The sequence below is a fragment of the Vicia villosa genome, unplaced genomic scaffold (genome assembly GCF_029867415.1).
Source record: "Vicia villosa cultivar HV-30 ecotype Madison, WI unplaced genomic scaffold, Vvil1.0 ctg.000282F_1_1, whole genome shotgun sequence".
Lineage (NCBI taxonomy): Eukaryota > Viridiplantae > Streptophyta > Magnoliopsida > Fabales > Fabaceae > Vicia > Vicia villosa.
The window spans coordinates 200,978-227,622 of record NW_026705120.1 but is presented as its reverse complement, the minus strand read 5'-3'; the positions used below and the strand labels follow the sequence as shown (position 1 = coordinate 227,622).

Here is a 26,645-nt window from a genome sequence, read left to right as displayed (position 1 = left end):
AAAAATAATAAAATTATCACTTCGAAACATAAATGAAAAAAAGATAAATCAAATTCTATCCAAAATGAATTGATATTCATGTATTTAAAATAAAATACAACCCTACAACATAATAGAAAAATTATCTTTTAAGATATACTCCAACATATATTTATAAAATTATCAATTTCTCATGTCACGTAAATCTTAGAATTTAAAGCTTGTTTATAAAATTAAAATATCATGATTTAGATTTAAATAAAATGATTCTTAAAAACTCATTTATAAAAATGATTCAGAAAAACTTTTCAATGCCAGTGTCATACCCCAAAATTTGCCCGATCAGATCTATATCTTTTAATTCATTAAGGGTCAAAATTAAGAGTCATGGGGTTTGACATTCCTATTGTCAAACCCGCACTCTTATAAAATATCCTGAGAAATAAATGGGGTGCGATTAACAGGTGTTTCAAGGGTTTCATCATTTGTTAATATTATTTTTCTTTTACTAACATTTGCATTTGTTTTTTATTTTGAATTATTATTAGTAATTTTTATTACTTCTAACTATTAGTATTTAATATTGGTAATTTTATTATTAATATTAATATTAATATTAGGTGATATTATTATTAATATTATTTTAACATTATTCTTATAGAATTTGTATACATTATTATTAACTAGTTTTATTAATTATATATTAGGATTATTAGCATTAATGTAAATATTATTATCAAAATTATTTTTAAATTGTTAGGTTAGTTGGGCAATAGGCCCATTAGGTATAGAAAACCCTAATTGGGACTAATATAAATATAACACTTTTTTTACCGTACAGGGGGGGCCGAAAAAACGACAACCACCACACAACCATTCACCAACAATCTTTGTTCAGCCACTCTCAGTACCATTTTGCACGTGAAACCTTTCTCAGTATAATCAAAATCACTTTTACTGCACTTCTCCTTTCACAAAAGACAAACCATGTACATATTTTTTTTACTAATATCATGACCATTCACAATACTACCCATCCCCAAACAATAACCAAACTTCACAAAAAAAAAAAAAAAAACAAAATCTAATTCTTTCTGTTAGTTTTAACAACCAAAGCATTGTTTCGTACAACAACAGTGAGATCGAATCAAAAGCAAACACATGAGATCATCACTACACAAGAGCTCCTCACAACCGTGAATCCGACCACCGCCTCCCAATCGCCAGCGAAGGAATCAATGCACCACAGCACAACAGCAACAATGCAGCAGCAAAAATCGCGACCTGTGAGTAGCACCGACACGCATCAACGAATCAGAAGGAGGAAGAACTCGCCTCGGGGTACTCATCGAAGATTGTCAAACTCGGTAAATCTCCAGATCTCTCATCTATGTCGTGTTTTCGTATCGATCTGTTTTGTTGAGATTATCAAGCTTGCTCTAATTTCTATGCTCAGTTTGTGTATTGATTAAATTGTCTTAGTTCTACCATGTGCTTTAATGTCTTTCGCTTGTTTGATTTCACCAAAAGAGAGAGTATATATATGTTAGTTTGTCTATTTGCAATGAAGTAGGGATTGGTAGAATGTGAGTTTAAGAAGAAAAGTGAAATTGAGAGAAACCCAGGAAAAGACGAACGAAAGAGGGGTTATGTGCTTCGTTATTTTCTTATCTTCATTTATATTCATTTGTTTTTTTTATTTGTGTTTTCAACCTCTCAGAACTTGTTTCCTTATAACTAAAATGCCAACACTAATTTTTTATTTTAATGAAAATAAATGCTCAAATTAGATTGATTTATATGTTATAAAAATGAAATAGTCAAACTTAATTTCTATCCTTTATTATTTGAGAATAGCTTGGTTTAGGATCTCTGCATTTTTGCCAAATTGATAAAGTATTGTTTTGCTGTGTAACCCACGTGATATCCACGCTTCTTGCGAAAAGAAAAAAAACAAGCATAATATTTCCTTTAATTTGATTCACATGTTAAGGAAAAAACAACAGCGAAATAAAATATTAGCCTTACTTCAATTTCAATTAGTTTTAATTCAATAGTTAATCTAAATTAGCTAATAAATAATTAGTTCATATTTTAATTAGAATAATTAGTAATATTTTTTAATTAGAATAACTAATTAATTTATTCAATTAGAAAGGATTAGAATAAATTAGGATTAGGCTAATGGTTAGTTTAGGATTATAATACTTCCCGATTATTTCGATCATTCGATTTAATTATTTATTTAACTTTAATTATAAAAATCACAACAAAAACTTAGGAGATGATTCAGGCATTAGGGTTTGTCCAATCCCATTGCCCATTAGGCGAAAATATTAACATCAATTCTCTTCTCGACCCGACTAAATCTATTAGTCGCATTAGACAAGAGATAAAAAATATATGAAATTGAATTCTCTCCTCGACCCGACTAAAGCTATTAGTCGCATTAGACGAGAGATAAAAATTAATTACAAATCTAAAACACATTCAATTTGCTGCCCGCGACGATCAATCTATCGATCTGAGTAACCAGCAATGCCCCTCAATCCGTTAGCTATACTGACCAAATCCATTGGTCACAGCATCTAACGGTGCCATATCAAATCAGGGTTGTACGCCCAAATCTAAAAGACATTCAAAATACTTCAAATCAAACTACGGATTTTCATCCTTACTCAAAACTACGGCAAGCCATTCAAAAAGCCTTCAAACCATTCAAACTCTAATTCTAAGGCGTACAACCTTGTGCCCGAACTACGTTGACTCTGATTCTCCATAAGGAGATACGTAGGCACTTGGCAACAAGGCGAGTCCCCTTCCTCTAAATCTCAATTTTTCCCCTATTCACTTCCCTAGCTATTAAACCTCTATAATTTTAGCCATAAACCTTTACCTTGGATTCAAAGCCAATAGGAAAGGGTTGAGGGTGCCTAACACCTTCCCTCAACCTGATTATAATAACTTACCCCGAATCTCATAACTGCGTAGGGTTTCCTATTCGCCCTTCAGAATAGGTGGCGACTCTAAATTTAATTTTTAGGGCAGGTTGCTACAGCTGGCGACTCTGCTGGGGAAAACACTATTGGTGAATTATTATGCTCCTAAGGCTTGAGAGGGTTTAGGTTCGTGGTTATTGGTTTAGGTTTTGGAGAAATTTTTAGGGTTTGGCTCATTTGCCATTTTAGGGTTTAGGGTTTTTTCTATAAATATTTAAATTTTTATTTATTTATTTATTTATTCGCAATTGCATTTATTTACAGCCATTTTATTTATTTACAGTAATTTAATTGAATATTTGTTTATCTGAATATTTGTTATTTTACTGTATCTTTTGGGTTTATATAAAATGCTGTTAAGCCTAAGCGTGGGAATTATAATAATGACCAGAGGGGAAATACATCGCCTACGAGTCTTATTATAATTCCACTCAGAGTGGGTTGAATATCCGGAAAGGTCTGATACGAGGCTTGACCTTGTTGAGGGCTGGACTTGGTATTTGGCTGATCTCTCTGGGAACCAACCCCTAAAACTCGAACCTCATGGATAAATGAGTTGTTCTAAAATCCAAAGAGACAAAAAGTCTCGGCGGCTACGAACGACCCCATGAGACCTTCTAGAACACTCCCAAAAAAAAAGGGTAGGCTCCCTAGAGCCGTTACGTCGAACCTATGAACCTAGGACTTTTGTGTTTATGTGCTTATTATGTGTTTGCAACATATATACTTCGAATATCCATGTGTTTCGATTTTGCAGGTATCCCCACGTGGTCCCTAGCATGTAGGGACTCTAATTTCTAAAGATCATGTCTTTCCCACGAAGGACATCACCATCTATGCATCCCTTAGCCTGTAGGGATTTTATTTTTATATCCTCGTATTCTTGCAAATATGTGTCCTTCCCACGAAGGACATCTTCGCATCTTCGTTTACGCACGTCAATTGGCCTCTCGATGGCCATGCGATCTAGTGACTGTCTTGAACGGTCACTCCGTGCCTACGTCTACGCATTCCCTAGCCAATAGGGGATTCTAACTCTAAAAACGTGTCCTTCCCACAAAGGACATCCTCGTTAGCATACGTCGATTGGCCTCTCGATGGCCATGCGACTTAGTGACTGTCTCGAATGGTCACCCCGTGCTTACTCCTACGTACCCCCTAGCCTATAGGGATTTTCTGTTACATCCACGTATTTCATAACGACGCGTCCTTCCCCGAAGGACAACTTCACTAGCATGCGTTCGATTGGCCTCTCGATGGCTATGAAATCTAGTGACTGTCCTGAACGGTCACTCCATGCTTATTCCCGCGCACCCTCTAACTTGTAGGGTTTGGATCTCCATTTACACATCACATCCCTAGCCTGTAGGGATTTCTCTTCGTCCATATCGTCCTTAGATAGGTTGTGTTCCGCATAGAGAACCTTCCCACGAGGGACAAATTCATTGGTACATGTTGATTGGCCTCTCGATGGCCATGAGATTTAGTGACTGTCTTGAACGGTCACTAGCCGCTATCTTCTGCATACTCTCGAATCCAAGGGGTTTCCCTTAGCGTGTCATAACATTTATCCCGCAAATATTCCGAGAGGGTCTAATGTCGCCTCTAAGGCTATCCCTAGGATCATATGTTACACGTCTGCATTGCATACATGGAGTTACAATATAAGGAGTCTATCGCTTACGCGTGCATTTGCATCTTCATGCACTCATACATTTGCATTTCCATTTCTATCTTCGCCCGCATCCATACCAACCGTGCTAGCCGGTTTCCCGAAACTCCAAAAAAAAAAATAAAAAAAAACTATGGAGAAAGTAGAATAAAAGATCTTGGTCTTACGAAAAAAGAGGATGTCTTCCGCTATGCCAACCACGTGTCCATGCCTTGTCATAACAAGATTACAAATACAATAAAGGTTTTCATCAAGCAAAGATTAGTTCAACAAAGAGTTCCCTCATAGATACACTCAAGATGTATCTAATCATAAAGGGGTCCATCTTAGAACATATCAAACTTTCAAGGACGCTCTACGATAACCTGGGGGCAAGGATTTGTCCAACTGGGGCAACACCCTGAACGAAGATGCTTAACTAAGAGGGAGAGAAGGCGCCGTGTGTTAACTCCACACCAAGGGGCAAAAGAGTCACAAGTTTTTCTATCAATCTACAAACCCTGAAGGTTGCAATGGTGAGATACTATCCTTAGGAAAAGCAAAAGAGGTTCAGTCAAGGGAAACTCATGAAGTTCCGATACGACGAAAACCCACCGCTAACAATTTGTTCCCGATAGGTTTGACGTGCCCAAGGAGAATTCGAGGTCACCTTCTGCTTCTACAAGTCCACGAACTAAGGAGTAAAACAAAGTCGATGGATTCACAAAGGAGATTGCCCTTAGGATTAATAGGTGTATCTTTCTAGTTGTATTTCCTACGATCACAAAACGCTATTTGATGTAAAACGTTGTACTTTTCGAATAGTAATTCAATACAATAATCATGCATGTTTTGAAATCAATTCTTTCGCTCCGCTCTTGCATTACTACGACTTTCCACTCGTACGCTTCTATTCTATTTTCAATTTCAAATCTAAGAGTATTAACAAACTTGAGGGAGAATGACGAATACAAATAACTAAGTCCAGCTAAACATATGCTTTCAAAGTAAGACCGAGCCGAGGATGTACAGGCATTGTTTCATTTCCCAAACAGTGGAGATATAAGGATGTTAATCCCTCGTTACCCCCTCGAGCCAGGAGTTGGAGTTTTGTTTCTACTTTTTCAAATAAACCTTGATTTTAACCAGGGGCAGGGTAGGTTTCAATTAATTCAATGGTGTATTTTGGTTGTCAAGAGAATCACTCAATCCAAGCAAAGGATCAAGCAAAGCAAAGGTTCAAGCATATTTTCTTCCTCGCATTCATCAAGGATTGAGGCGGTAATGGAGATAACATTCACAACAATCTTCTTCCTCATTACATCATTCAAGATCGAGGAAGTATCAAAGGCGAAGCTTACAAATCAAAGTCATGGCAGTCACAGTAGTCAATATCCAAAAAAATCAATATCTCAAAAGGAGCTTTCAAAAGAAAAACGCCCGCTAAGTCAAAACAAAAATTCCATGAAAGAAAACAAAGATGACTTAGGCAAAAATTAGGGCATCCCGATGAATCAAACTCAAAGGAATTGGTTCATGCAAAAATAAGGGATAAAAAACAAAGGTGAAATACAAAGGATAAACTTGTGACTGCTAAATCATCAATGCTTGGATCTCTACTAAGGCTTCTGCTCAACTGAAACGATTCTCTTGCAAACGAAGCACAGTCATTGGATTAGTCGAATCTTTAGGACTTGGAGAACATCAAGGAGAAATGGGTGGGTTAAATAAATTTTGAGCCTTATATCCATTGTTTCTTAAAACATGAACCAGACCAAGTTACAACAGTTAAAAGTCCTAATTGAGGCAAGGTTAACCATGAAAGCATGTTAAGCAGGATTTGTTATACTGACTCCTATGTTTGTTAAAACTACTTCTATGCTTCTTCAAGCATTCTTTTCAAAACCATCCAGTCCTAATTCATAACGGACTTCGATTTCAAAACTTGCATACGCATTCCATTGGAGCTACTTCTCAAAAAGTACAACACCATCTACGAGTATACACTTAGCATCGAGGAAATCTCGAAATGGGTTAATCAAAGGTGATCATTTCTAATAAAGACCCTGGAGTCGGGGGAACCACATCTAGGGGGTTCTCCTAAATAGGGGCAAAAATTTCAAAGAGCACAGGGACATACAATCGAACATCCTATTAACTAGGGGCAGTCTTCCTAAGGTTCAATCGACTTGGGGCACATCTCAAAGCAATCTCAAACAGGGGCATGTCAGACATGGGAAGAATTCAAATTCAAAGGATAGAACACTATGGATAACCTTCCATGACCTGGAGATCAGGGGCACACCCTTCAATCTAAACATCGAAGCATATGACAAGGCTATTCCCTGGGGCACTTCCTTCATAAGCATCTTTCTCCATGAAATACTGGGGAAATGGATATCAAATCCGCAAGACACACAACAAAAGGGAAAAAGGCGTTCTCGCACTTTACAACATCGAACAAATCTTTCTCCTAACTACGATCTTCCGAGCTCAAACAAGACAGGTATTGGGAAATCGCGCTAGCATCACACAAATACATACAAATCACGCATTACATACATTGGTTGATACATTACACCGTAACTCTTTATGTGGTCTTCTTCAAGACAAACATTCACATCCATTCAAAAGACCTTTTTCGGGTAATCTTACAGAAGACATTACTTCGTTCCACTCATTACGTCAACCAAGCATACGCATATGCATAAGCATACATAAACATTACAAAGCCAGCATAAGCATAGTCAGGGTATAAGTGCAAGCATGGAATAACCAAGTTCAAAGGGTTTGAGGAGATAAAACCATGAGATTGCATCAGCATTAGCATACTTGCATAGCATTAGCATATACATATCACAAAAGCCCAATTTTCATTTGCAAACCCAAATCCCATTTCAAATCCTATTTTCAACCCTATTCCAACCTTATTCAAATCCCATTTCAAAGCCTATTCCTATCACATTCCAATTTCATTTTCAAACTAAATCGTAACCCTCGCGTTACGTCTTATCACGGCAGTGATAACGGCAATTTCAAACTAAATCGTAACCCTCGCGTTACGTCTTATCACGGCAGTGATAACGGCAATTTCAAACCAAATCGTAACCCTCGCGTTACGTCTTATCACGGCAGTGATAACGGCAATTTCAAACTAAATCGTAACCCTCGCGTTACGTCTTATCACGGCAGTGATAACGGCAATTTCAAACTAAATCGTAACCCTCGCGTTACGTCTTATCACGGCAGTGATAACGGCAATTTCAAACCAAATCGTAACCTATCGCGTTACGTCTTATCACGGCAGTGATAACGGCAATTTCAAACTAAATCGTAACCCTCGCGTTACGTCTTATCACGGCAGTGATAACGGCAATTTCAAACTAAATCGTAACCCTCGCGTTACGTCTTATCACGACAGTGATAACGGCAATTTCAAACCAAATTGTAACCTATCGCGTTACGTCTTGTCACATTAGTCCCTTGGCAGTGATAATGACACATTCAATTCCAATTTCAAACCCAACCATGACTTATTGCGTTAGTCCCTGAGCAGCAGTAAGTTATGTCTTGTCACGTTAGTCCCCTGGCAGTGATATAAAGCTACGTCTCTTTGCAAATAGGGATCTATTTTCCTGATCACAAGGTTTCTCAAACAGTTCTTCAATTGGGTTTATCACGATAGTCCCTCGGCAGTGATCTTCTTCAAAATTTCATCAATAACAAACAAGGTTCTATTTTTCTTTTCCAAAGTTACTAACTGCAACTAACATAGCTAACAATCATGCATCAGTCAACTAACATACCTCATTCATACATAGTGCATATGCATACATCACTCTCATTTGTTTTGAGAAGTTCACTGCATCATACATCGCATGCATCATAACATTGCATAAAATTCAGGTTGCCTTTCTAGGCCGTGCTACAACCAAGACACAATGGTTCCTTTCAAAAGCGTTTGCTCCACACTCTGGAAAACGACATTTACCTTGGATGGCATCTTTAAGCCCATTTCCTGCGAAATTCTTTCCCAACAAAGGCAAATTTCAGGGCATTTCAGTGTTCAATCATCTTCTACCTTTTAGATCACGATAGGCAGACGTGCCTATCTAACTCTTCAGGTTTAAGAAGATTGAACAGGGGCAGCTGTCATACCCCAAAATTTGCCCGATCAGATCTATATCTTTTAATTCATTAAGGGTCAAAATTAAGAGTCATGGGGTTTGACATTCCTATTGTCAAACCCGCACTCTTATAAAATATCCTGAGAAATAAATGGGGTGCGATTAACAGGTGTTTCAAGGGTTTCATCATTTGTTAATATTATTTTTCTTTTACTAACATTTGCATTTGTTTTTTATTTTGAATTATTATTAGTAATTTTTATTACTTCTAACTATTAGTATTTAATATTGGTAATTTTATTATTAATATTAATATTAATATTAGGTGATATTATTATTAATATTATTTTAACATTATTCTTATAGAATTTGTATACATTATTATTAACTAGTTTTATTAATTATATATTAGGATTATTAGCATTAATGTAAATATTATTATCAAAATTATTTTTAAATTGTTAGGTTAGTTGGGCAATAGGCCCATTAGGTATAGAAAACCCTAATTGGGACTAATATAAATATAACACTTTTTTTACCGTACAGGGGGGGCCGAAAAAACGACAACCACCACACAACCATTCACCAACAATCTTTGTTCAGCCACTCTCAGTACCATTTTGCACGTGAAACCTTTCTCAGTATAATCAAAATCACTTTTACTGCACTTCTCCTTTCACAAAAGACAAACCATGTACATATTTTTTTTACTAATATCATGACCATTCACAATACTACCCATCCCCAAACAATAACCAAACTTCACAAAAAAAAAAAAAAAAACAAAATCTAATTCTTTCTGTTAGTTTTAACAACCAAAGCATTGTTTCGTACAACAACAGTGAGATCGAATCAAAAGCAAACACATGAGATCATCACTACACAAGAGCTCCTCACAACCGTGAATCCGACCACCGCCTCCCAATCGCCAGCGAAGGAATCAATGCACCACAGCACAACAGCAACAATGCAGCAGCAAAAATCGCGACCTGTGAGTAGCACCGACACGCATCAACGAATCAGAAGGAGGAAGAACTCGCCTCGGGGTACTCATCGAAGATTGTCAAACTCGGTAAATCTCCAGATCTCTCATCTATGTCGTGTTTTCGTATCGATCTGTTTTGTTGAGATTATCAAGCTTGCTCTAATTTCTATGCTCAGTTTGTGTATTGATTAAATTGTCTTAGTTCTACCATGTGCTTTAATGTCTTTCGCTTGTTTGATTTCACCAAAAGAGAGAGTATATATATGTTAGTTTGTCTATTTGCAATGAAGTAGGGATTGGTAGAATGTGAGTTTAAGAAGAAAAGTGAAATTGAGAGAAACCCAGGAAAAGACGAACGAAAGAGGGGTTATGTGCTTCGTTATTTTCTTATCTTCATTTATATTCATTTGTTTTTTTTATTTGTGTTTTCAACCTCTCAGAACTTGTTTCCTTATAACTAAAATGCCAACACTAATTTTTTATTTTAATGAAAATAAATGCTCAAATTAGATTGATTTATATGTTATAAAAATGAAATAGTCAAACTTAATTTCTATCCTTTATTATTTGAGAATAGCTTGGTTTAGGATCTCTGCATTTTTGCCAAATTGATAAAGTATTGTTTTGCTGTGTAACCCACGTGATATCCACGCTTCTTGCGAAAAGAAAAAAAACAAGCATAATATTTCCTTTAATTTGATTCACATGTTAAGGAAAAAACAACAGCGAAATAAAATATTAGCCTTACTTCAATTTCAATTAGTTTTAATTCAATAGTTAATCTAAATTAGCTAATAAATAATTAGTTCATATTTTAATTAGAATAATTAGTAATATTTTTTAATTAGAATAACTAATTAATTTATTCAATTAGAAAGGATTAGAATAAATTAGGATTAGGCTAATGGTTAGTTTAGGATTATAATACTTCCCGATTATTTCGATCATTCGATTTAATTATTTATTTAACTTTAATTATAAAAATCACAACAAAAACTTAGGAGATGATTCAGGCATTAGGGTTTGTCCAATCCCATTGCCCATTAGGCGAAAATATTAACATCAATTCTCTTCTCGACCCGACTAAATCTATTAGTCGCATTAGACAAGAGATAAAAAATATATGAAATTGAATTCTCTCCTCGACCCGACTAAAGCTATTAGTCGCATTAGACGAGAGATAAAAATTAATTACAAATCTAAAACACATTCAATTTGCTGCCCGCGACGATCAATCTATCGATCTGAGTAACCAGCAATGCCCCTCAATCCGTTAGCTATACTGACCAAATCCATTGGTCACAGCATCTAACGGTGCCATATCAAATCAGGGTTGTACGCCCAAATCTAAAAGACATTCAAAATACTTCAAATCAAACTACGGATTTTCATCCTTACTCAAAACTACGGCAAGCCATTCAAAAAGCCTTCAAACCATTCAAACTCTAATTCTAAGGCGTACAACCTTGTGCCCGAACTACGTTGACTCTGATTCTCCATAAGGAGATACGTAGGCACTTGGCAACAAGGCGAGTCCCCTTCCTCTAAATCTCAATTTTTCCCCTATTCACTTCCCTAGCTATTAAACCTCTATAATTTTAGCCATAAACCTTTACCTTGGATTCAAAGCCAATAGGAAAGGGTTGAGGGTGCCTAACACCTTCCCTCAACCTGATTATAATAACTTACCCCGAATCTCATAACTGCGTAGGGTTTCCTATTCGCCCTTCAGAATAGGTGGCGACTCTAAATTTAATTTTTAGGGCAGGTTGCTACAGCCAGTAACTAACTCGAAGCCTGGTTTACTTATGTAGTTTTAAAGGTAGTCATAATAAAATTTGAATCAAAGCATAAATATAAAAAAAATTAGTTATAACTATATTGAATATCACTTCTCCTAATAAACACCATATTTAAAAAAAAAAAAAACAGAACGTTTAAATGCAAAAATATTTTTACATAGTATGTGTTTACACTTACACATTATGCATATATGTAAAGTGCTAAGTAGATCAATATTCTCTTAAAAATTTATTTTGTTATATCAAAATGATTAACAGTAGTATAAAATATTTTCATAACCCTTAGTAACTATTAATTCCTCTTTGTTTTTTTTAAAAAAACTTCATTATCCAAAATCATACTGGTTGGATAAATAAATATATAACAATATAGTCATTATATTCCAAAACTTTAGTCACTATCTTCAAATAACAATTACAAATTAATTATAATTTTATTATTTAATTATACTCTACTTATATTCACAATATTCTTACAAAATCTATTTTAATTTATTTAAAGACTATTTATTCAAAACAACTAATTTGCAAAAAGTAAAAAAAAAAATCAATTGCTATGAGAACACTATTCGCAGGTAATTTATAAACATGGTAATTCTTAGAGAAGAAATTTGTTTACCTTAACAAAAAGTAGTGGTAGAGACTTAGAAGTAGTGTAGAGACTTGTCGTACATTGTGCATGTATTGTATGAGGTAAGTCTTGTAGTATTTAAATACTACTTTGGTGAAAGGTAATATCAATAGGGTTACGCTCCATGTTTCATTACTATTTAAGAGTTACTATAAGGTAAGTCTTGTCGATAGGGATGGCAATTTGGCCCATCCCCAGTGAGTTTGGTTTCTTAGCCATGAAGAAATTTCAAAGAATATCCAAGTGTGATCATTGCATTTTCGAGCCAGCTCCCTATCCATTGATTCTATCTGATCTTGGGGAACATTTCAGATGCAAAGTGAGCTCTAATTGGTTGGTGAGAAGATTCCTTGGGTGATTCATCAATTTGCCATAAATTCACAAATGTAATCATTACATAATCACATGTTCTTGTTTTAGGAATCTTCTTCAATTATCATGGCATGGTAAAAATGAATGCATGGTATGTTTTCAGATGTGTTATGGGTCGTGTAGCATCCATATTTGAGGTCATGTGCACAAAATTTCAAAGTTCAAAAATGATGCATGACCTATAATTTCACTTCATGAGGCCAACTTTGAACAAGCATAACTCCTAGCTCAAAATGAATTTGGAGAAGGTTGAACACAATTTGGAAAGCCCTAAACATCTACTTCAAATCATTAGTTTGGAGTTTCTTCAAAATCCTTTGGCAAATTTGTGAAAAATGAGGCCAAAGTTGGAAGAAAACTAGGTTAAAACACTCAGAAAAATTTCTAAGTGTTTATGACCTAAAACTCCAAAACTTCTAAAACTCTTAAATGATTGATCTTTTGAAAAAAGTTCCTTTGTAAGATGTTGTTTTATTTTGCAAGATCTACAACTTTCATGTTTTATTGATCCTTGAAAGTCATTTTTTGACCAAAGATCTCAAAAGTCAATGATGATCCTATACAGTTGACTTTTTCCAGATAAGGTGAGATTTTGGACTTTTGTGTAGAATCAAGATCTTTTCCTCAAATGAATGATGTAAATGGATTATATTGAGGTAGTAGAGATTCTTGAATCATGTCTTGAGTTTTGGATTCATGCCCTGATTAAAAGTCAACTATCCTGGTGAATTAGGTCAAAAACCCTAATTGTCGACCAGATGAAAATAATGACTGTAGACTTTGAAATGAGGTGTGATGTCCAGTGGATCTTGTCATATGAGTTATTTGAAGATGATTGATGTCTTTGAATGATTCCCTAGGGCTTTTTATGGTTTCCCAAAGGTGATCCCTGATTTTAGTCCTTGATAAGGCTCAAAACCCTAGTTTGTGGATCTGAGTAATTATGTACTTATATGACTGGGTGTCTAATCAATCATAGGTGAAATAATGAAGCTCTTGAGTCTTATGATTGTATTAGAGACTAATCCTCCTATTGATTGATCATTTGCCTGAGTTTTCCTTTCTTTGAACACCCTCGATTGAATGTCAGACTGTTCTAGGTACTTACTCTGACTTGATGAAAATCCTGAAGATATGTCATCTCAGAGGGGGTCAAAAATTAGGGTATGACAGATGCCCCTATTTAAGTTTCTTTTATCCGGAGGGAGAGAGATTGATATCTCGATCTCTCCTGCGTAAAAGAGACTTAAATATCGAGGAATGCCCGGATTTTGGGCGCTCCTGAGATGTTGTAATTGATAAAACTTTGCATGACTTGATCCCGTTGTCGCGCTTGGCGGGGGATGAGGAGACAAACTCCTGCAGAAATACTTGATGTGGATTCTGGCGAATGGATGGCAGTGTAGGATGCGCAATCCATCTTCTTTAACTAAGTGTTGATACTTAGAAAAAGGTAAACAACCTCCCCCTTGTTCCGGATGTCCATATCTCGAAACTGGTCTTAGTTGTGTTTGGACAATATCTCAGATAAAGAGAAAATTTCCAAAAGGTCTGTTTCCTCATCAAACTTCTCATCAGCACTAGGAGATGAGATACCATTTGACGGTAAATAAAGAAACTTCAAAGGTTTGTTTCCTCATCAAACTTCTCATCAGCACTTGGAGATGAGATACCATTTGACGGTAATAAAGAAACTTCAAGGTTTGTTTCCTCATCAAACTTCTCATCAGCACTTGGAGATGAGATACCATTTGACGGTAAATAAAGAAACTTCAAAGGTTTGTTTCCTCATCAAACTTCTCATCAGCACTTGGGGATGAGATACCATTTGACGGTAATAAAGAAACTTCAAAGGTTTGTTTCCTCATCAAACTTCTCATCAGCACTTGGGGATGAGATACCATTTGACGGTAAATAAAGAAACTTCAAAGGTTTGTTTCCTCATCAAACTTCTCATCAGCACTTGGAGATGAGATACCATTTGATGGTAATAAAGAAACTTCAAGGTTTGTTTCCTCATCAAACTTCTCATCAGCACTTGGAGATGAGATACCATTTGACGGTAAATAAAGAAACTTCAAGGTTTGTTTCCTCATCAAACTTCTCATCAGCACTTGGAGATGAGATACCATTTGACGGTAATAAAGAAACTTCACCATCTTCCCTTTTGACTTGGCATCTTTGAAAGATCGTCATATGGGTCCGCGCTCTTTTGAGGGGCTAATGACTTTGTTTGAAGGCGGACGAACTGTCTTCGGGGTGAAAACTGCCATTCGTCGACTGGTGCCTGGGGAATCAACAAACTGTTTTCCTAAGAGGAAAACTACCATTCATCGACTCTGTGGGGAACTAAGCATCCCAGAAACAGACAAACCGTTTGAAGAAACTGCCGTTTGTCGATCTCTTGAGTATTTAACAAACAAACTGTCTTTCCTTGGGGAACGACTACCATTTGTTGACTCCGCTGGGGATCATGAACTATCTTCTGGACGAAGACTACCATTCACTGATTCTGCTGGGGGGGATCATTTGTCAATCTTGCTGGGAAATTCTGAATTGCTTTCAAAAAGGGGCATTTCCGGATCTTGCTGGGAAAATACCAAATTTGTAGGGAATTCCAAAATGCGAAGCAGACTGTCTTATCTGAAGAAGACTGTCGAGTGTCGCTCTACAGGAGAATCTCGGCTGAGGATTTCCAAAAGTGAACAAACTATCTCTTTGAGGGAGACTACCATCTATTGACTTGCTTGGGGAGATCCTTGTGTATGAACTGTTGTCTCGAAGGAAAAAGTTTCTCCGGAACTTGCAGGGGAAACTCGAGTTCATGCCTCAATGACTTAGGCATTCACAGGATCAAAGCCTGATTCGACTATGCAATTATGATGTAATGTATGCATGAATATTATGACAATGATAAAATGTAAAGTGAATGTGAATGGAATCGTCGCGGATGTAAAATCCTATGATACGACTGAAATTCTTGCGGATCAGAAGATGTCCTCTTCTTGGAGTTCGAACTCTGTTGGGAATATCTGGTTATCAGTTGTCCGCTGTCCGAAGTAAGTAATATGAATTGAAGTAAAGATCCGTCATCGGGAGATGTTCGCAAAGCGACCTCATGGGGAAAACTTGGTTCCCGGAGTCTCAACCGTTCTCGGAGCAACTATTTGCATTCTTCCTATTGTTTGTAAACCTTAGAAAGAAATTTCACCTTTATTTTTGCAAGTAAATTCATTTTTATTTTATGAAAACATTTGTTTCAAGAAAATGACTGTTTAAATTTAAAATGCATTCCAAGAAACTGAAAAAGACTAGATTGCAAAGGAAAAGCACAAGGCTCAAATTATTATATATGGAATGGTAATCAGCCAAATGCTTGATTCCATGGAGTATTTACAAAAGTTGGAAATTGGTAATTTTCGGGAAAAGGGCTACGATGAAACGTGACGACCGTTATCTTTCCCTTCCACTCCAAGTCGCGCTGTATTCGTGCTTCGTAGAAGATGACCTACTGCTGATGAATACTCCGCTATGGATTTTGAATGATCAAGTTTGTCCTGGACACAGTTACTTGCCATATATCCCTAACTTTTGCGTAAACTACCCCTTTCGGGTTTTAAGTTTACCGGGATTGATTATTATTATCATTATTTTTTATATGTCTCTAACTTTTGCCTGAACCGCCCTTTCGGGTTTTCGATTCACCGAGACGCTCTTTTTTGCCTAAGCCGCTCTTTGCGAGTTTTCAACTTAGCGAGCTGTTCTTTTAATTATTTAGGCGAAGTATTTCTTGACTGCGTCGACGTTCACAGGACGGGTGAATTCTTCTCCATCCATAGTCGTGAGTATTAAGGCTCCTCCTGAGAAAGCTCTCTTGACCACGTAGGGGCCGTCATAATTGGGAGTCCATTTCCCTCTCGAATCTGTGAGAAAAGATTGAATCTTTTGGAGTACAAGGTCGCCTTCTTTGATCGTGCGAGGTCGAACCTTTTTGTCGAAAGCTTTCTTCATTCTTTGTTGATATAGCTGTCCGCGGCATAAAGCTGTCATGCGCTTTTCTTCGATTAAGTTCAATTCATCGAATCTGCTTTGACACCACTCGGCTTCTGTTAATTTTGCTTCCATCAATACTCTCATTGATGGAATCTCAACCTCTATTGGTAGGACTGCCTCCATGCCATATACAAGGGAGAAAGGAGTTGCTCCAGTCGAAGTACGTACTGATGTACGGTAACCATGAAGAGCATACGGGAGCATTTCATGCCAATCTTTGTAAGTGATGACCATCTTCTGAATGATTTTCTTGATGTTTTTGTTAGCTGCTTCTACAGCTCCATTCATCTTTGGTCTGTAAGGAGATGAGTTGTGATGTTCGATCTTGAATTCTTCACAAAGCTCCTTCATCATTTTGTTATTCAAATTTGACCCATTGTCAGTGATTATCCTGCTAGGAATGCCGTAGCGACAGATGATGTGATTCTTGATAAACCTGACGACAACTTGTCTTGTAACGTTTGCATATGAAGCTGCTTCAACCCATTTGGTGAAATAGTCTATGGCTACCAAGATGAAGCGATGTTCGTTGGACGCTTTTGGTTCGATCATTCCAATCATGTCGATTCCCCACATGGAGAAAGGCCAAGGGGAAGAGAGTATGTTGAGAAGAGATGGTGGCACATGAATTCTATCGGCGTAGATCTGACATTTGTGACACCTCTTTGCGTACTGGTAGCAATCTGACTCCATCGTCAGCCAATAATATCCTGCTCTCAGTATTTTCCTTGTCATGGTATGTCCATTGGTGTGAGTACCAAAGGAACCTTCATGTATTTCTCTCATGAGTATTTCTGCTTCTTTTCTGTCAGCGCATCTGAGCAGAACCATGTCGAAGTTTCTCTTGTACAGAACATCTTCATTCAAGAAGAATCTACAAGCTAACTTTCTCAAAGTCTTTCTATCTTTTTTTGATGCCCCAAGAGGGTACTCTTGCTTTTGAAGAAAGTTCTTGATGTCGTGATACCACGGTTTGTCGTCGATGATTGCTTCTACTGTGAAAACATGAGCGGGCCTATCCAGGCGCATAACATCGATCCGAGGAATGTTATTCCAATGATTTATCCTAATCATGGAAGAGAGTGTGGCTAATGCATCAGCCAAATTGTTTTCTTCACGAGGAATGTGATGAAAATCTACCCTGTCGAAGAATGGTAACAATCTTCTCGCGTAGTCTTTGTAAGGAATTAGCCCTGGTTGGCGTGTTTCCCATTCTCCTTTGATTTGATTGATGACCAAAGCAGAATCTCCGTATACATCCAAGTGTTTGATTCTTAGATCCATGGCTTCTTCGAGACCCATGATGCAAGCTTCATATTCGGCCTCATTGTTTGTGCATTTGAAAGTTAATCTGGCAGTAAATGGAATATGGGTACCCTGAGGTGTAACAATGATTGCCCCAATTCCTCGTCCATAAGCATTGACAGCTCCGTCAAAGATTAAGCCCCATTGGGATCCTATCTCAGGTCCTTCGTCTGGTAGTGGCTCGTCGTAATCTTTCATCTTGAGGTACATGACGTCTTCGTCCGGAAAGTCGAAACTGGTTGATTCATGACCATTGAGTGGGTGGTGAGCCAGGTGCTCAGCTAGAATGCTTCCTTTCACGGCTTTCTGTGCGTGATACTCAATGTCATATTCTGATAACAACATCTGCCAACGGGCAATTCTCCCGGTTAAAGCAGGCTTCTCAAAGATGTACTTGATTGGATCCATATGAGAGATCAAACAAGTAGTATGTCGAATCATGTACTGGCGGAGACGCTTGGCAGCCCAGGCCAAAGCACAACACGTCTTCTCGAGCATGGAGTAGCGGGATTCACAGTCAGTGAACTTCTTGCTCAGGTAGTAAATGGCATGCTCTTTTCTCTTTGTCTCGTCTTGCTGTCCAAGGACACAACCCATGGAATCTTCTAAGACGGTCAAGTACATTATCAAAGGTCTTCCTTCCACTGGAGGAGACAAGATGGGTGGTTCGAGCAGATATTCCTTAATGCTGTCGAACGCTTTCTGACAATCGTCTGTCCGGACGCAACTTTGATTTTTCCGTAGAAGTTTGAAAATAGGAACGCAAGTTGCAGTCATGAGATATATGAATCTCGAGATGTAATTCAGACGTCCAAGAAATCCTCTAACTTGTTTCTCGGTTCTGGGTGAAGGCATTTCTTGAATTGCCTTAACTTTGTCTGGATCTACTTCAATTCCTCGTTTGCTGACAATGAAACCAAGGAGTTTCCCTGAGTAGACACCAAAGGTGCACTTGTTGGGGTTCAGGCGAAGCTGAAACTTCCGTAAGCGTTGAAATAACTTTGTCAGATTCTGTATGTGATCTTCTTCATTTTCTGATTTGGCAATCATGTCGTCCACATAGACTTCCACTTCCTTATGCATCATGTCGTGGAAAAGCGTAGTCATGGCCCTTTGATAAGTTGCCCCTGCGTTCTTTAGTCCAAAAGGCATAACACGGTAGCAGAACGTGCCCCAGGGGGTGATGAAAGCTGTTTTTTCCATGTCTTCAGGTGCCATTTTGATTTGGTTATATCCTGAAAATCCGTCCATGAACGAGAAAACTTTGGATTTTGCTGTACTGTCTACCAACATATCAATATGTGGTAAAGGAAAATCATCCTTAGGGCTAGCTTTGTTCAAATCTCTGTAGTCGACGCACATGCGGACTTTTCCATCTTTCTTAGGAACGGGAACAATGTTAGCTAACCACTAAGGGTATTCTGAAGTGACGAGGAAACCTGCGTTGATCTGCTTTTGAACTTCCTCTTTGATTTTCATGGCCATCTCCGGATGAGTTCTTCTCAATTTTTGCTTGACCGGAGGGCATTCTGCTTTTAATGGCAAGTGATGCTCCACTATACTGGTATCCAACCCTGGCATATCTTGATAAGACCAAGCGAAGACATCTGAGAATTCTTTGAGCAGCTGTATCAAACTCTCTCTGATCTCTGAACTGAGCGAAGCTCCAATCTTAACCTCTTTTTTGTTTCCATCGGAACCAAGGTTAATGATCTCTAGAGGCTCATTGTATGGCTGAATGGCCTCTTCCTTTTGTTGAAGTAACCGTGAAATTTCCTTTGATATTTCTTCGTCTTCTTCTTCCTCTGCCTCGAATACAGGAAACTCAAAGCTTGGAGAAGTCATACGATCGCACGTTTCAACGGGGTATTTTATGATTAATCTGCATATGTGTGATAAGTTTTATTTAGACAACGAGGGAAGACTCGGTGTATGCAATTAATGAAATATTTTTGATGATTTTTAGGGTGTTTTTTAGGATTACCAATTTCCGAAAAAGAGAAAAGGAAAAACTAAACGAAGGAACAGAATGACATTTTTATTTATGGACAGTCATTTCTTGAAACAAAGACCCTATAAAACAAAACTCTATTGCTTTGGGCGAAGCAAAGAGGGACATTTTCCTAAGAAATAGTAAAATGCAAAGCCCTATGAAACATCTCTTCACCCTGGGCTATGGTGAGAGGACAAAATAACGGTGAAAGTTCCTACTTAGGAGTGCGAACAACAGTTGTAACTTCAACAGCTGTCCAATAGTGGCGAACCCCATTGTGCACTAAGTAATCTGGAACCTTAGGCTTAAGCTGGCCTGTGGTAGGTCTTGATTTACCAACCACTGTCTTTGCAACACTCAGACGATCTTCTTCTACTTCAGCAGACTGAGCGGTGTGAGCATACCCATTTCCGAGTGGAGTATGTCGGTTTTTCTTTTGAGGAAACTTCCAATCTTCTGAATGGAGAGACTCGTTGTCGGAGACACTTTCGAGATCGTCCTCTTCTGTATTTTGGTCTTGCTCTTCTCCCAAGATGGCATTGACTAGATATGTAAACTCTAGATCCGTAGCCTCGGAAGGTGACTTGGGGATATAATCCTCAATGATGATTTCACCAGTAGATGATGATGAATAGCAAGGGTTATACATCTCTTTTGGTTGAGAGAGGTACTCATAATCAATGTTCCATCCAGTTGGAACAATATCTTCAAGAGAGATTCTTGAACTTTCAGGAGCGGAGTATTTCACCATGCAGTCAAATTTTCCGCTTGGTTATCCTAATGTATCCCAAGTCTCTTCGGGGATAGGAGGAACTTCTTCTGATGAACCATGACTTCTGGTGGTGAAGTTGTTAGTAACTTCATCACTGCTTGGTTGAGTCTTACTTTCAGATCCTCTAGTCGGATAACAGCAAGGTGATTCAGACTCTGGTAGGGAGATGTATCCTGCTTTGTTAAGATAGGATAACCATTCCTCTTCATCGGTGTTTTCCGTACCGATGGTATTGACTGTTTGTTGAACAGGTTGAAGAAAACCTCCACTGCAGAAAGTTTCTTGAATGGGGAGAACTACCTCAATCCCTGGGATAGCTTTTGATGATGTCGGAAAGAATCCAATTCCTATTCTGTTCTTGTTGTTGGTAGGAATATTAATGTGTCCCCAACCACTGGTAGTGCCATTCTTTACAACTTGGATTGCATCTTTGTATGAAGAGATAGACGCTGCTTTCTCCTTTCCTTTGTCCAAGGAAAGTGCTTGGAATTTAGTTCCAACAACTTCTTTTGGTTCTACGTCGGAGAATGATGACAGGTTGCTGATGATCAGAGCTCGTTCTCCACATACGGTTACCAATTTGTCATTTCTTATGAACTTCAGTTTCTGATGAAGTGTTGAAGTAATTGCCCCAGCCTCATGAATCCATGGGCGACCTAGCAAACAACTGTATTGCGTTGGAATGTCCATAACCTGGAAAGTGATTTTGAACGTCTGAGGTCCAATAGTTATGGGAAGATCCACTTCTCCGAAAACTGACTTTCTTGATCCATCAAATGCTTTGACGATGACATGACTTTTTCTTAGAGGGTAATCTTCGCAAGATAATCTTGATAATGTTGATTTAGGCATGACGTTGAGAGAGGATCCATTGTCTATTAGGACTCCTGTGAGTGTATTACCCATGCAGCCAACTGAGATGTGAAGTGGAAGATTGTGGTCCACTCCTTCTTCAGGAAGATCTTCGTCACAGAAACTTAGGTTAGTTCCGGCGGAGATATTGGCAATGATGTTGTTGAATTGGCTTATTGTAACACTTGGTTCTACGAAAGCTTGTTCCAAAACTTTCTGTAGAGCTTCCCTATTGTCGCACGCTCGCGAAAAATGAACAGAGTCGCCACCAATATATTTATCCCATAAGGGAAAGGAATATCAGAAAACCTAACAAAGGAAGGAACAGGGTCTTGCGACCAGAGAATCAAGGTACGGGAGTCGGTTACGCGAGGGGAAGGTATTAGCACCCCTCGCGCCCATCGTACTCGATGGTATCCACCTATGTTTGTTTCTATCTAATGGGTGTATACTATGTCTATGTCTAAATGCGAAATGAATGCAGAATGTAGGGAAAATAAAGAATTGTACTCGCACGGGCCCTACCCCGCTGCCTACGTATCCTTTTCAGGAATCAGAGTTACCGTAGCTCGGCTCACGTTTTTCTGTTTGTCTTTGTGTTTTTTTAATTGGGCGGAGTCAACGCTCGCGTTCTTGCACAAGGGGACAGCCTAGGATGCAATGGAACGGAGATAACGATGCCCTTAAGAAGAAGAAAGAGATTGGTTTGTGTCTTTTAGGGTAGATGAGTGATGAACAGTACCCAATACCGGGCCACTCACCACTTTCTCTACTTTGCTTTAGTCTGAACCATTGTTAGGTGTGTTGAAGTGTTTTTGATTGTGTGTTTTTTAAGGGGGAGTTTAATTTGCGATCCGAATCACATAAAATGTATAATGATCGAGAAGCAGATTAAGGAATGAATCCTACTCACTTCCATCCCATTATGTAATGTTTGAGAAGCAGATTAGAGAATGAATCTCACTCGTTTCTCTCCCATTAATTAATGTTTGAGAAACAGATTAGGGAATGAATCCCACTCGTTTCTCTCCCATTAAGTAGTGACCGAGAAACAGATTAGGGAATGAATCCCACTCGTTTCTATGCCACTAAGTGATTGAGAAATAGATTAGGGAATGAATCCCACTCATTTCTCTATCACTTGCTTAATGTGATTCGCATCTTCCTTTTATTAATGTTTTAAAGAGTTGAAAAAGAAAAAGAATGCAAACGGGAACTAATCCTAAATTCTAGTCTAAGTTGTCTATACAAGTCTAAATCCTAATGTTAACATGGGATAGATTGTAAGAGAAGCATACAAGTGGTATTAACAACATAGGCCAAAAATATGGCCAAAAGCTAAGCAACAAAGTCACACAACAATTATACAAAGAAATAGCATGAGAATGGTACAAAACATAAAAGGAGCAACTCAAAATTAGTGCAAAATTAAACTAGAAAACTACTATTTTTATGGGTTTTTATAAAAGAGCTCAAATGTCAAAATTAACCTAAAAGATCTACTATTTTTATGAGTCTTTTTGATGAAGGAGATTAAGTGTCAAAATTAACCTAAAAAATCTACTTATTTTTTATGACCTTTTTGTGAGAAAATTCTAAGACTAAAATCTAGCAATGACAAAACACCTAAAATCTAGAAGTTTATGGAATTAGGGGGGTAAAAATTGAATTTAGTGGTGTCAGTAATTCTGGGCGTAGGGCCCATGGAGTCTGGCCCAGAGAGGCGTCTTTTTTGATACAGCATTGATCTTATAGCCAAAAATGGCGTAATGGGCTTACTGGGGGTGAATCAATAATTCGTGTTGACTGAGCCCAGGATCTAATTTCCATAGATTTTCTTCATGTCACAAAAACGGTGTTATGGGCTTCTATAGGGTGTGAACAAGGATTCGTATGGCCCAATGCTTAATGATTCAATGGTTTTCAGATTTATGCTACTTCCAAGTTAATCACCATGTTAATTACATTCAAACTTCATAAACTAAATCTAATTAATCCTATATTCAGTTAACCTAAGGTTTAAAATAAAAATAAGTTAAAAAGGAATAGAAAAAAGAAGATTTAGGGTTCACCTAGTAATGACGTTCCCAATTCACGTTCTTCTTCCTCTCCATGTGAAATTCGCGGCGGCCTCCCCCTCCTTGCGACGGCGACAATCAATCTCTCTTCTCTGGCAATGCTTCCGTGAATCAACCAACACGTGCCTCCCTCTCGCCTCTCCAACTTCGTCTCTTATCTCATCTCGATCGGTATCCCGGACGGTGCGGCGAAGGTCAGCGTGAAGCCGCTGAAGATGGAGGTTGAAGTCGTGCGATCATGATGATTCTTGGAGTTGCGAAGATGGAGCTCAGCGTTGAAGTCTGTCGTATGCGGTTCGTGGCTGGTTACGGATGTAGAACGATGGTGATGAATCGAAGGTGAATCAGGTGATTGAAATTATTTCCCGCTGAATTCGTTACAGATTAGTGAACGGTGATGTGAAGGTTATTTGATGTTGCAGGCTGCCTGGTGATGATGATGATGAAGATCGTGGAGTATTCAAGATCGAAGATGGTGATGATGCAGCGATGAACCGGTGAAGGTTTTGGTTCTGTTTCGTTTTCTTCTTTTCTTCGTTTTTTGTTGTGAACTGTTTTCTATTATGGAGATGATAGATGATTGAAACAGGTTGAAGATTGGAGAATTTTCTGCGTGAATTCAAGGTGAAGCTTGCGGTGATTTCGGTGGTGATTCTGAGGTACCGTTGAAGGCCATGGAGGAGATGAATTGAAGTGTGAATTCTGTTGAACTGCAAGATTGAAGATGATGAAGATTGGAGGAGAAGATTCGGTTCAGAGAGTGAAAGAGATGGTGATGGAGTGAAGAAGATTCAGAGTGTGGATTATGGAGAGAGCTGAATAAAGAATGGTGAATGAGGTTATATAGGGGTGATGAAGATTGAAGGGTTTGAATAATCGATGGAGGGAGAATCAGAGGAAGTTTGTTACATCACATCTCCTTCAGTGAGTTTCCTTTCCCTCTCAAAGTTTGTTACACCTTTCTGTTATTGATATTTTCCCCCGATTTTCTGTTATATCTCTTTGAAGTTGGTTTAAAAAGTCAGTTAGATGGCAGTTACAATTGTTTTGTTGTTGGGAAGTTAGTTATGAGATTGGTTAAAGTTTGTTAGTAACAGTTAAGAAGTTGGTTAGAGAAATGTTTAGGAATTGGTCGTTTTGAAATTCTGTTATGATGGTTTGGAGGTAGTTATAGGGTGGTTATATATGCTGTTATGGTTATGTCAGTTAGGGAAAAGAAACTGAATGACTAACTGTTGTTGTTTTTTGAAGATTTAACTGAACAAGTTTAAAAGACTGTTGAAGGGGTGGCTGGTACTTGAAATTAGAGACTTGTAATTGGTATTAAAGATGACTTAGAATTCTGTCTTGACAGGGGCTGTTTTTGAACTGAGCTTTTGAATGATATGAATATGGATGTTGTAGGGGACTTGGTCTTGAATTTGAACTGATGCAGGGTTGTTTTGTTTATTTTTCTGGATGATGAATGTGTGCTTGTCCTGTAGGTATTGAAGCTGAGTTTGGACTGGACTGAATATGAATGTGACTTGTGTTTGATTTTTGTGTGATGTTGATTTGTTGCAGGTTTTGGCTTAGCTTGGAACTTTAGTGAATGATGGTGAGAATAGAACTGGTCAGAAAACGTATGGACACATGATATCGAGTATGCAGATCTTTGGATTTTGATGGTATGTCGGATTGGTGTCAATGTAGGTGAGTAGGTATAAATTTCTAAATTAATTTTTCTTTGAATGTATGCCTTCTGTTAATGTTACAGATGTAGACGAGTAACGAACTGACGCTGGATTTTTTTGAACAAATGTACAGGTTGATTTTCTGTTGTGCACTTTCACTGAACCATAATGCGAACTGGATTGTCATTGTTGTATGGGTAAGCAGATGCTTACTGAATGTATGGATGTTTGAATGAGTTTGGTAGTTGAGTACTGTAGGGGGAGGCGTTATGGAATGATCTCTGAACTAGTTCGATGTGATGTATTAGTTAGTGTAGTGCGACGGTTCGAATGTTAAGGGATTTTGTAGTTTATTGCCTCGTACTGTATGGTGACTTGCAACTCTGTTTATGTAGGTTTGAATGTATTGGTAAGGTGCAGGGACTGGTTTGAGATTGTAACTATAATTAGTTACTGACTGTTGAATTTGATTTAGATCTGTTCTCGTTTTCTTTGACAGGTTCGGATGTGATTTGAAAGGCGTATCGAGGGGCATGACGTGGTGTGGATAGGAGTGATGAAACTGAAGATGGTTTTGAACTAAAGACATGGTTTAGAATAGGCTTTCAACATTGTGTCTTTAAATTTTTGTGAAGATGTAAGGATGCTTTGGTGGGATTGGAACGGTCGAATGTATTTGTATTTTGAAATTGGTTTCTGAATTTTGTTTTGATGGACACTTGTATTTTGTAAGAGAGACTTGTAACTTGAACCTTGGATAAGTGGGAATGATGTTTATGTTGGAAGTATGAATATGTCATCAGGTCTTGTAATGAATCTGGTGGATTTGAATGGAATATTATTCAACGCATCTCAAACATCTTTCTCTCTTGTATTTCTTGTATTCAAATTCTTCTTTGATCTTTAGGACTTTGAGTCAATATCAACAAATATGACATGATGAAAACCATAAGGTTTGAAATGAATTTGAGTCAAAGAAACACGTCTCAAATATTCACACCTAATCAAAATTCACTTGATCACACCCACCGGTATTCTCGATACTTCAATCCAACAATTTTGAATAAAGTCCCAAAGCGAATGACTTGTATCAAGTGATGATTAGAATCCACTTAATTAATGAACCTAACCAAAGGTTGAGCAGAAATCCCTGATGATCATAATACCAAACTCCAAGATCCCTTTGATAATCTCAAACTTATAGAGTAAGCTTTTTTTTTAAGAAACCTTAGTTGAACCAATTTGTACAGTGTAGAGATCTTAATCATTGTGAAACCTTGGCCTTTTCCTTGGCCGTTGATCTGTGGTCCCAAGTGCTTTATTGAATGAATGAATGAATGACATGTAAATGCCCTAATGGAGGTATGCAGGTG

At 37.8% G+C, this 26,645-nt stretch overlaps 1 long non-coding RNA gene across 3 annotated transcripts; it reads left to right on the top strand.

The window, feature by feature from the left end:
- Positions 1-396: 396 nt before the first annotated feature.
- On the top strand, positions 397-26,108 carry LOC131626313 (uncharacterized). 3 transcript variants are annotated; one of them, XR_009291088.1, is made up of 5 exons: positions 482-1,346; positions 9,303-9,828; positions 25,163-25,291; positions 25,406-25,469; positions 25,772-26,108. It is a non-coding gene; the product is annotated as an uncharacterized LOC131626313 (long non-coding RNA). The 3 variants fall into 3 exon arrangements; XR_009291087.1 differs by having other exon boundaries at positions 397-1,346; positions 9,599-25,291; XR_009291086.1 differs by having other exon boundaries at positions 398-1,346; positions 9,303-25,291.
- The last annotated feature ends 537 nt before the right edge of the window (positions 26,109-26,645 follow it).